The sequence below is a fragment of the Choristoneura fumiferana genome, chromosome 12, assembly GCF_025370935.1.
Source record: "Choristoneura fumiferana chromosome 12, NRCan_CFum_1, whole genome shotgun sequence".
Taxonomy (NCBI): Eukaryota; Metazoa; Arthropoda; class Insecta; order Lepidoptera; family Tortricidae; genus Choristoneura; species Choristoneura fumiferana.
The window spans coordinates 22,575,217-22,583,885 of NC_133483.1; positions in this window are offsets into that span (position 1 = coordinate 22,575,217).

The window sequence follows — 8,669 nt, forward strand, 5'->3', positions numbered from 1 at the left end:
GCTATTGAAGCATTCACAAAGGTCGATTTCGGGTACAACGCTTGGGGTGTCTATTTCTATTTGACGACGCAAATCGTCTCCGAACAATGGCGTCGCACAATACTTGCGGCGCCCTACACGCTGCAGCTGTAGCCGTGGGGGCGGGGGGGGGAGGCGAAGGTCGCGCAAAGCGCCGTGATGAATTTATTCGCGAAATGAAGTGAGAGCCGCGGGGGAGCCTCCCACCGGGAGGACGGGGAGGCGCAGGGCGAAATTGCTTGTGACAATTTGATTTACTGTGAGGGTCCGTTTTATTACCGCCATTCTTGAGATTCTGTCATGAGCGTAATTGGAAGAATAGAGCGCCGTAATGGCGAAATTAAGTATTTTCATAAACAATTTAGCCCTTGATAATGTCACCTGCTTACCGACTAGGAGGGAAACTTTTTGTCTATATAAGTGCACTGACAATATTGCGCGCATTGCGCTACTGATTTAATCTCGAGGAGGCGGGCTCGCACAATATACCGAGAAACTGCAACGCTAAGCCGATCAGAAGCCTGCTGCGTCTTACTGCAATCGTGGCCGAGCGTGCGTGCACTTAGAGCGCATATCCCGCTGCGCCCGCCGCGGCTGCAGCCTGCAGCGGCCCCGCCCACTGCCGCCCGCCGCCCGCCGCCGCCCGCCGCTCGCCGCCGCTTTGTCCCCGCTAGATATAGATTATGCGATAAAGAGGCCATTGTTCTGCCTTAATGGTACATTGTCGGGACTTAATTGATCTGCGGAGCGCAACGGAAATTACAACCTCAGATAACACTGAGCCGCATTATCGATAAATGTAAATGAGGGAGGTAATGTTCATAGGATCCGATATAATGTATGTTTTTCAGGCAGCGCCAATATGATAAACATATCATCGTTATTACGGCGCAGACCAGTATCGATTAAATTAAAGCATAGTTGTTTTTATATATGTGTCATCCAGTTCGGCGGCTGCTACGAAGTGCTACGCTGCTACGGGCGCTACGCGGCTACGCTCGCATTAGCGTGAGGGTAGAGTCGGTTGCTGTTCCCGCTGCACTCAGGCCACGTTCCACCTAAAGTCCGCAAAGCCCACGAGGCGCTGTGCGCGAACGTTATTAGTGGAACACATATCATCATATATATGAGCGATGTATACCTACTCGCAATATGGCGGCATGGTGAAAATGTTCTGTGAGAGTTAATATTTCGCATAGATTGGAGTAAATTTTAATTCAACATTGAATCTCGTGAACTAATGACTCGGAAAGTTCATCAAGTTGTGACAACCTCTCGCTCATCTCTCATCTGTCATGGTGAAAGCCAACTCTGACCCACCTATATTCTGTTGGTCGTTGGTGGCGCGACGCGGTCGCCAACAGTGACGTCATCTATAAGTCGAAAGAACGCTCGCGACGATCACGGGCTTTAGGTGGAACGATATTGAGAGCGTCGCGGTCGTTGCGGACGTTTAGTGGAACTAACCCTCAGAGTTGACGCTGAAGCTGGACACAGGCGGCGCGTTGCGGCCGCGATGTGTTAATCCGCGGTATCGCGCGATCTCGCGCAGGGCTGTCGCTTCAGCACCTGATAACATCTAGTCGGCTTGGAAGAAAGGAATAATCAAAATCATGTATGTTTTTCGAGGCATCCTGAAAGAGGGTAGCTGTAAAGGCTCAATTAATCATATTTTTTACCAAAAAAGAGTAATTTTACGTCGTGTGGTGTGGATATAGAAAACACAATGATCCTAAGATTAGGTATACAGGAAGATTGTAATGTAGCCTATCTACTATGCCTAAGAAAGAGAAATAAAATCTTGTTACGATCTCGGTCACACCTCGGGATTTGGATCAGAACTTGAGAAGGTGTCCTAAATCTCAGTTTTACCTTTTAGTATCTCAAAAGGTACCTAGTGTACAATGAACATGATGTCATCAGACATTGTTGGAGCGAAGTGTACGGTCGTGACACTATCCTTGTTTTAAAGGCTTGTTATAAATGCCAGTTTTTAGATTAAGCACTTTACCTCAAAATTACGTGTAATCCAATCGATTGCCTACTTGTATATATTTACCTTAGTGAAATGTCTCTTTCATATTTTTATGGAGAATAGTTTGTTCCTTCGTGGCAGCCCTGCCCGCGACACTGATATACGATCTGCGCGGGCGCTTATCGCGGGCGCGCAAATTAACGCGCGGCGAAGAGCGCCGAACAATACCGATCGCTGCCGAAGATTGAGACGCGGCGCGCACCCCATGCCAAAGCACGGTGACACATGGCACGCGGGCTGCAGCTAGTGGGCTGGTTGTATGTCTGCACCTCTACGTAACATTCGTCCTGAGCCTTTTGTTTCCCTCCCACAGATGACGCCGAGCAAAGGCCTCAATTGTTCTACTGCCAGTAATGCGATATTTGATTATTTTTTATTTATTTTGTAATGCGTGTTATCGAAAGAAAAAAACTTAAGCTATCTTTACAAATTATACATAGGTGTACTTAACAGAGATATCAAGTTTTGAAATTCATAATTAGACAGAAGAAAATATTATTGCCTGTGATGTCCTGATGTCACATGCAAGCAGTGCCATTCCTACTGCATAATATAGAGAAAAACGTTTTAGAAAATGACCATGCACCTTATACTATAACCTAACCAACAAAAAGGTGGAAAACCCCCGACTTTGTCACTTCAAAGTTCAATATCTCAAAAATCGTTGAACCGATTTTGATGAAACTTGTCAAAGAAACATCGCAAGAAAACTTGCTTTCAAATAAAAAAAACACACTCAAATCGGTCAACCCGTTTAAGAGCTAGTGCCACAGACAGACACACATAGCGGTCAAACTTATAACACCCCTCTTGCGTCGGGGGTTAAACATCACTATAAATTCAATTCCCAACCACGTGGACAGCCCACGGCTGTTATGATGCGGCTGACCCACCTTTGATGGCATGCCTTCCACTTTCTTCTTTTCCGTAACTTCATAACTAATAGTCATGTCATATTTCGGCGGAGCAGGAAGCCCGCGGTCCCATTGAAGCGGAGGTGCGCCGGCGCACGTTGCGGCCACATGCGCTAACGAGCCGCCGCCGCGCTGACCTCATTAGCGGCGCAGGCGCAGGTGGCCGCGCAGATGCCTAACGTCGTCGATTAGGTAACGTGTTACTTGTAATGCTTTTCCTGAAACACCTCACATAAAATTTTGAAATAAGTAAGAACAAATAAACAAAAGGAAGGATATCTACCCCAAAAAAATCGAATGCTGTGATATTGTCAGAGTCGCACCAAAATACTAAACAATAATCAATTGCTTGCAAAAATTTACTTGACCGGTTATTTGACAATATGGCGGTTGCAGCTGAGTTGATCATGATTATACTCGTAGTTCTTTATAAAAGCGGAACATTTAACGCAATATATTTTGAGTTTGAGGAAAACTCTGTGAGAAGATCTGCACAACCTGCGAAATATCTAATGGTGTTTGTGAAGTTCTCAATTTGCACTAGGCCCGCGTGGAAGCTACGACCCAAGCCCTCTCATTAAAGTTAGGAAGAACGACAAGTAAGCTGACCCGGGGCTATTCTAGCTGGGAGGATATTGTATCCGAGCCGTCTGATGGCGTCCTTAAGACGCCATGTTCTTCTCGGCCATTTTACGTTGTGTTCGCCAGAAGACTGTCTTCACACAACACACATGAACATGGCTTACGTGGCGTCATAAAGACGCCATCAGACGGCTCAGATACAATATCCCCCCAGCTACACACAGTCCCGGTCACCTTATGTCTGATCTAGTTTCTGTCAACTTCGAGGCTGATATTGTGCACTTTGCGCGAGTAAATCACGCAATTACATGACAGAACTGCACATAATCCCATTAAGAGGCGCGTCGGCGTCGTCGCTTGATGTCGCCGTCGTCATTAGCCGCGGCTCATTAGCGGCCGCCGATTAGCGTGACGCCGCCGGTGCAACCTGACGCGGGCTTGACGCAAAAAGCGGCCTCTGGGCGGGGCGGCCGCTGAGCGCTGTTGGGCCACATACGGTCGTTACTGTCAGACTGTCACCTCGTAAACTAGCCTGTTTTGGAAGTCTGTTAGAAAAAGAGCCATTTGTTGTAACCGCATCTCACAATCCCGGTGGTAAACGCTTAGCTAGCGGAAAATATTACCTGCATACATACATACAACCACACATACATACATATTACGTAATAACCCCGAATAATTATGTTTTTGCAGTTGTCGATTACCTACACCTATGCGTTTTGCTCTTAATATAAGAGGGTTCAAATGGGAAACAAACAACTAGGTACCTACTTATTCATAAATCTCTGAATTATTGAGTGAAGTATTTACTTTCATTAGGCCTAGATTATAGTATAGTATTAAACTGAGGCACTAATTATATCCAACGGAGGTTCCGCCAAAAGAAAATAAAACCTAAAATAAATTGCGAAACAAATATAAGCTTTTTAATTAATGGGCTCGGCATTGGGATTAGGATGAGTTTTTGTACGTTCCTAAAACAACTATTTAGTCAGTCACGTTACTTTGTTATAGAAGGCTAGAGCCCCCTGGATCACAGTGTACACATTAAGAATAACTACCAAATGTAGGTAGGTATACTTACCATGTAGGTACAGTTGAGTGCAAAAATATGGGCTTATCTAACTCTTCAAAAATGTGTACCACAGACTCCTACTTCGACGTAATAAGGCTGTGGTAACATATTTTTGATTGGTTCGAATAGATACATGTATTTGCACTTGACTGTACCTACATGGAATACAAACTCAACCCCATGTCCAAGACCTTCCACGTCCCTGTGAAATTTAAATATTTCCTATGTGTAATGTTTTTTTTTATAATGTATTTCTTTAGTCACTTTGTTTTTTTCCTAATATAATTTTTGTTTTAAAAAATTACTCTCGGCCAAGTTTCTTCATGGCCTGCTTTTGACTGCACTTACAATTTATACTGTTCCTTTCACCCATATATGAAAAACCCTCCCCCCTCCCCCTGAACCATAACCACGGGTACGACGCCCTTGTGTGAAACCAATTTTGAATCTACAAAATTCTACAAGATCTAACCAACCGCTCTTACCTGAAAATAAATAAAAGCCTGTAAAATCGTGGTATATCTCCCCCTCCCTCCCCCAGCGACCGCGGCCGCCGTTCCCACGGCGCGCGCATTCCGCCGCTGCGCGCGCGCCGAATAAATCCCGCGCTGTCCACGGACATTCCCGCGCAGCCCGAGCCCGCGCGGCGCGCTGCCCGCCGACCACTTTTCAGAAGATGAATGAACTGCCGACTTTCAGAATCGCACAGTACTTCGGTACACGCAAAGACATCGTGCACTTTATTACTTCGTCACTGCATCATCACCATATCAGCGCCGTAGGACGTCCACTGTTAGACAAAGACCTCCCCCATGCCTTCTTTCATACAAAAGTTGAAACAGTAACAAGTTTGTATGTTGTCGTGGTTGTAAGTTGTAAACATATGTTACGCTAAACATACGCTTCGCTTGCATATTTCAGTCTGACATTTGTATGATCGATCGTCATCCCCGACGACGTGACAGATGTACCACCCACTGCAGGGCAAAGGCGTTTTTTCAGAATTTCATTTCATTTATTCATAAAAGTCACATAAGAAAGAAAGATAATATAAACATGAAATAATCTTAGGTCTAGTAAGTAAAATTAAGTTAAGTCTAAGCTAGGTTACAAGTGTAACCTGTGTTTTAGACAAAAGGTATCTAAGGATTATAATACTAATCGATCATTTAAACATCGCATTACAATATCTTAAACATAACATAATACTTGGTTGGTAATTAAACTATAATAATAGTGTCAAATAACAAAATAAACAAAGAACAATCGGCTACACAGCGTCGCCCTCACCTTGTAATCGTCAGCAGATTTTCAGAAATGAAAGGGCTATACTAGCTGTTAGCTCTTTTTGCATGATTAAGGCGCCAGCAGTCTTATTGGTTGTGTCCAAGGGCCGGTGATCAGATCACTTAACATCAGAAGAACCGTACTGTATTTAAATAATATTGTAAATGTGAAGAGTATGTTTTTACGCTTTTACGCTTAAAGTTTTCAACCGATAGTGATGGAATTTAGTATGGAAATAATTTGAGACCCTAAAGATTTATAGGATCATTTTTATCTCGGAAAATCGTAAAGTTCCCGCCGGCATGCGATAAACGATTTCATTGCAAACAAATACAAATACAAACACTACCTGCAACTCAGCTAACGTCTTGTTTTCTGGTGACGTCCAATCGTCAGCCCCCGCTTCGTTCTGGTCTGGCGCCTTAACGTTTTTATCGCCTCCGCCGCGCATACTAAGCGTGTCATCAGCACTGGCGGCGTCGCCCGCTCTGTACGACACTCAATTGTCTCAATTAGCTGCTTAGCATTCCCCGGGGAGCCCAAACGAGACCAGCCATCGATGAATGCTAGACAATAAACAACCCGGACGACTTGGCGGTGCCCGATTTTATTTGGTTTTAAAATGTCTTTTCCCGGGAGAAAATTTAAACTAGAAGTGGAGTTTGGGGCGTTCAGCATTTTCTGTGATAATTGATTCAGGCGTTGCTTTGCGGAGGTCATTATCAATAAACTACGGTTGTAACAGTGTCTCTATTCTTGGCCTAACGCCACTAAGACTCCTCTACTTTCACATATTTTAATGAACATCAAGTCATACAGACTCCTACTGTCACAAGCACCCGTTCCAAAGTCCACGTGAGATCATTCTTAAAGCTACAATGAGCACACAACCGTTCCCAAACAAAATAAATGCCGTACCTAGCTATTAAGGGGACTACCAAGGTATAGTCAAGTGTAAAAATATGAACTTATGTAAAGTTTCAAAAATATTCCATCCAATAGATACTTATTTTGCACTTGACGTACAAGTTTATATGATGCAACTAAATAGCTGATCAATTAAATTTATCTACTTATCTAGCACGCAAGGTCTGCGCAGTCTCATCATAATATCGATTCACGATTGTCTAAATGCATAAGTTTCTTCCTCTTGCTTCGTTATTTCTTGAATAAGCTGAGGAGCAAACGCTCAACGGACAGTCGGCTCTGTGATGGTTCAATTCCCTATATCCCGGCGGGCACTCGCTCTCATCGCCTGTCTGCCGTATTAATAGCACGCTTGTGTTAAAGTTGACAAATTGTGAGTGGCCGCTAAGTGACGCCGCCAATTAAGCAGCGCGTAGACGAGCGTTTAACGCACCATTAGTGTAATTCACGGGGGGGGGGGGGGTGGAATGCGCTCAAATATAAAGTTTTCGGGATTTTTATTGTATCTTCGCCTTCGATTGGTGTGCAGCAATGCGAGTGGCATTAATTGTCTACTTAACAAAATAACAGGATCCTGATAAATGCTTTGTTCAAACCTTTGCTGCAAATGGAGATAGACGAAATATGAACTAGCGTCAGGTGTGCTGACTCTACCTCGCGGGTGCCTGTAGTCAGTGCTGTCAACTGTACATACGTGGTATCACTATCATGAGTAAACTGTACCCAGTGACTCTACAAGTATGTAGAGTTTACCTGGAGGGGTACAGCAAAAGAATATAAAAATACTTACCTCAAAAAAAAGGAATTACCTACCTATTTTAAAGATGGTAATAAACATAAGTAGAAGTAACGATCACCATTATGTTCGATTTTGGTAGGCGTTAATCAAGCATTGTGTGGTCTGTAATATAAGCAAATAATTAAAACATAGATCATACTCGTCAAAATTAACTTTTAAAAATAATTGTTTTTTTTTTCATTTTTATTAAACTTTAAAGTTTATTCGAAGAAGCAATGTAAAGCAAAATGCTTGATGTTTGTATCTTGACAGGCGACGTCAGTTGTGTTCTAGGATGTCGTACATTGATAGCAGTATTTAATTTGTATAAAAGAAGGAAAATCTAAAGACTTCATTATTTTTAAAAGTCGCTGAACTAATGTGGTTCAGTTTGACGAGTGCGATCTATGTTTTAATTATTTGCTCGTATTACAGGCCACACCCGGTATATCTACAATTTTGGAATGTGTAAAAATTATACAGTCTCATAACTATCTTAGAACATCGTAGCGTCTCTGCCAAGTCGAGTACAAGGTCAACTACCTACTACCTAATATTACTTATAACCTTTTCTTTTTAAGATTTCTTCTCCGTCTAGCAACATAAGTTATTACAGTGGAAATTAAATTCCATTAGTTTGATAACCTTTGTTCATATTAACAGTAAATCAGTCAGTCAGTATTTTAGTCATGATTTCTTTAGCTGATGTATAGAATGTCAATATGACATTAGTAGCACAAAGGTTATTTAGTGATAGGATAGTGATAGTGATTTAATTTCCTTGACTGTACATATTTTCAACGGGATATTTTACCACGATTATCTATAGCTCTTGAATTTTCAACGCTGTTGCATACATTATGAATACGGATAGACTCGTTACTAAAAGCTTAATGGTTACTGGACCTGAAATGTATATTTCAGTTTTTATTTTTTTATTTATGACGGTGGAAGCATTCTACACTTCCACTGAACGTAGATATAGTTAGTGTTTAGTTTTATAACTAAGGGATCCCTGTATTATTATTATTTTGTAATTTTGTCTTTAATTGT